This window comes from Choloepus didactylus, chromosome 2 (genome assembly GCF_015220235.1).
Source record: "Choloepus didactylus isolate mChoDid1 chromosome 2, mChoDid1.pri, whole genome shotgun sequence".
In the NCBI taxonomy this organism is placed as follows: domain Eukaryota; kingdom Metazoa; phylum Chordata; class Mammalia; order Pilosa; family Megalonychidae; genus Choloepus; species Choloepus didactylus.
The window spans coordinates 32900644-32903556 of NC_051308.1; positions in this window are offsets into that span (position 1 = coordinate 32900644).

The following is a 2913-nucleotide window of genomic DNA, read 5'->3' on the forward strand; positions in this document are numbered from 1 at the left end:
TTCACCAACAAGAAATAACAATTAAAAATGTTTATGCACCCAATCAAGGCGCTCCAAAATACATGAGACAAACATTGACTAAACTGAAGGGAGCAACAGACACATCTACAACAATAGTAGGAGACTTCAAAAAAAAAAAAAGTAAAGTGCCAGATATATACAGTATGGTACTAGTGGGGATTGAATCGTGTCCCCCAGAAAAGGCATCTTCGGGTCGCAATCCCTGGTCCTGCAGGTGTGAACCCATTGTAAAGAGGACCTTTGAAGATGTTGTTATGAAGCTGTGCCCAAACCGAACGATGGTTGGCCTTAACGCAACACGGCTGAAGTCTGTGTACGCAAACGGAATTGGACACGGAAGAGAAGCCACAGGAAGCACGAAGCCGGAAGTCAACTGGACCCAGAAGAGAAAGAAGACACTGCCATGTAATGGAAAAGCCAAGGACTGAGGATCGCCGGCAGGCAGCCCCAACACACCACAGTCTTTGGGAAAAAAGAGCATTGCCTTGCTGATGCCTAGATTTTGGACTTCTCCTAGCCTCAAAACCATAAGCCAAAAAATTACCATTGTTTAAGGCAACCCATTGTATGGTATTTTTTTTTTTTGTAGCCAGGAAACCAAAACAGATACCATTTCTGTAAAGTTTTTAAAACATCAACATGCAAAACTAAAATACAAGTGTATGGGAAGGCAACAGACTCAGAACATCAGGGATGGGGGTGCTATGAACGGGACCTCAAAAGTATAAGGTTTTATGTCTAAAAACAAATCTGCAGCAAATATGGAAAAATATTAAGATTAGTTGATTGCTTACATCTGGGGGGTAGGTATGTAACTGTCTCCACACCAGATCCCTGTTCTGTTCAGTGTATCTGAGTTAACATCTTTTGCCAACGCTCCTTTCTTCCCTTGTTCCACAAGTGCTCGGGCTCCCCAGTGCCGCAGCGCCTCGGGGACAAGCTTCTGCAGGTGGGCTCTCCTCAAAGATCTTGTTTTCTCTCCAATGGCTCTTATCCTGGCGTTTTCTCACATTTACTTGTTCTTCCCCATCTTAACAGACTTTCCCTTAACCATGTGGCCCCTTCAAGCACCATCTTTTTCTCCTTCCTTCACTGTCAATCTGCTTGAGTCCAGGGCCTCCTCCTTCTGCTTGGACCTCCACCCGCAGAACCCCCTGATCAGGCCCTTGACAGACTTTCCTAAGCCCAATAAATACAAACATTTATCCAGTATCATCTTTGGAAACCCCACCCTAAAACTCTTTCAAAGACAAACTCCGCCCGAACTGCCAAATTCAACGGGCTTTTTGCGGTTTTCCTTCCCCTTCCCCTCTTGGTGACTTTCAGCACCAGGGACTATTCCCTCATCTTAAAACCAGTACTTAAAATGGCAACAAAAGCCTACTTCTGACGTTCCCAACCAACGCCACCACCTGCGTCTGACGCTCCTTAGTCGCAAGCCAGCCAAGGCCCGGGCTTCCTGCTGCCGGTGCTGCGGATGCTGCCACTAGGCAAATGGCACTTGGCCTTCTCAGTTCTCCCCTGCTGGGTCACCACGTTTTATTTCTGCTCTTCCACCAACAGCCCAGGGAAAAGCAAGCTCCTGTAAAGCATCAAAATACAGAATTCCCTCATTTCTCTCATAATAAAGAGCCAGTGACAGCACGCATGTTATTTCTGGAACAAGTAGACGGAGCTATCAGCACAGCCCCAAACAGGGCGCCTGCATCTCCTCAGTTTATTCAACGGCCATCCTCGGCAGCAGAAACAGGAGCTGCTCTGCACTGCTTCAAGGGGCTCAAGTCCCCACTGAAGGGCATTTCTTAGAACCTCTGCAAAACCCAGGCCCTGATCAGAGTACAGAAGAGAAGGAAAAACCAGCCCGTCCGCTCCCTCCAACTAAAGCGCCTGGAGCAACGACCATAGAAGGAAAGGAGAGAGAGTTTCTGAACACCAGTGCCCCTCAGCCTTCCCCCAGCCACCACCGCGTGCTGGTTTCTCTTAAAGACAGACACTTGGATGTCTTGGCAACCACCAGGAAGTGCTTCTGACAACGTGCCCAGCAGGCCCATGGGAGAAGCCAGCACACAGTGATCTGCCCAGTGCACTAGCGAGCTGTTGGGCATCATGCCTCACCACCCTCTGAAAACCTTTGTTCAGGAAACTTTCTAGGTAAAGAAATGATTTCACAAAGTCAGGGATAAGCTAAGCCTTTTTCTTTCTTAAGTGGGCAAATCTCTTTCCTCCAGGATCTGTGACACATGTTGTGCCAGTTTGGATGTATTATGTCCCCCAAAACGCCACATTCTTTGATGCAATCTTGTGGGGGCAGATGCATTAGTGTTGATTAGTTTCGAGCCTATTGGTTCAGTGTTTCCATGGAGATGTGACTCAATCAACTGTGGGCGAGAACTTTCATTGGATTATCTCCATGGAGGTGATGCCCCACCCATTCAGGGTGGGTCTTCATTGGATCACTGGAGTACTTTAAAAAGAGCCACACAGGCCCAGACACAGAGCAGCTGTGAGTGACATTTCGGAGAGCACCTGAGAGTGACATTTGAAAGAGCTGCAGCTAAGAGAAGACAAAACACCCCAAGAGCAACATTTTGGAGAACGCCATTTTGAAATGCAACCTGGGAGCAAGCGGATGCCAGCCATGTGCCTTCCCAGCTAGCAGAGGTTTTCTGGATGCCATTGGCCATTCTTCAGTGAAGGTACCTGTTGTTGATGCCTTACCCTGGATACTTTATGGCCTTAAGACTGTAACTTTTTAACAAATAAACCCCCTTTATAAAATCCAATCCATCTCTGGTGTTTTGCAAATAGCAGCATTAGCAAACCACAACACACGTCATCGCAGGAGCACCAGCACAAACAGATGCAAAGAGAAGGGTTGACATTTACAAACAA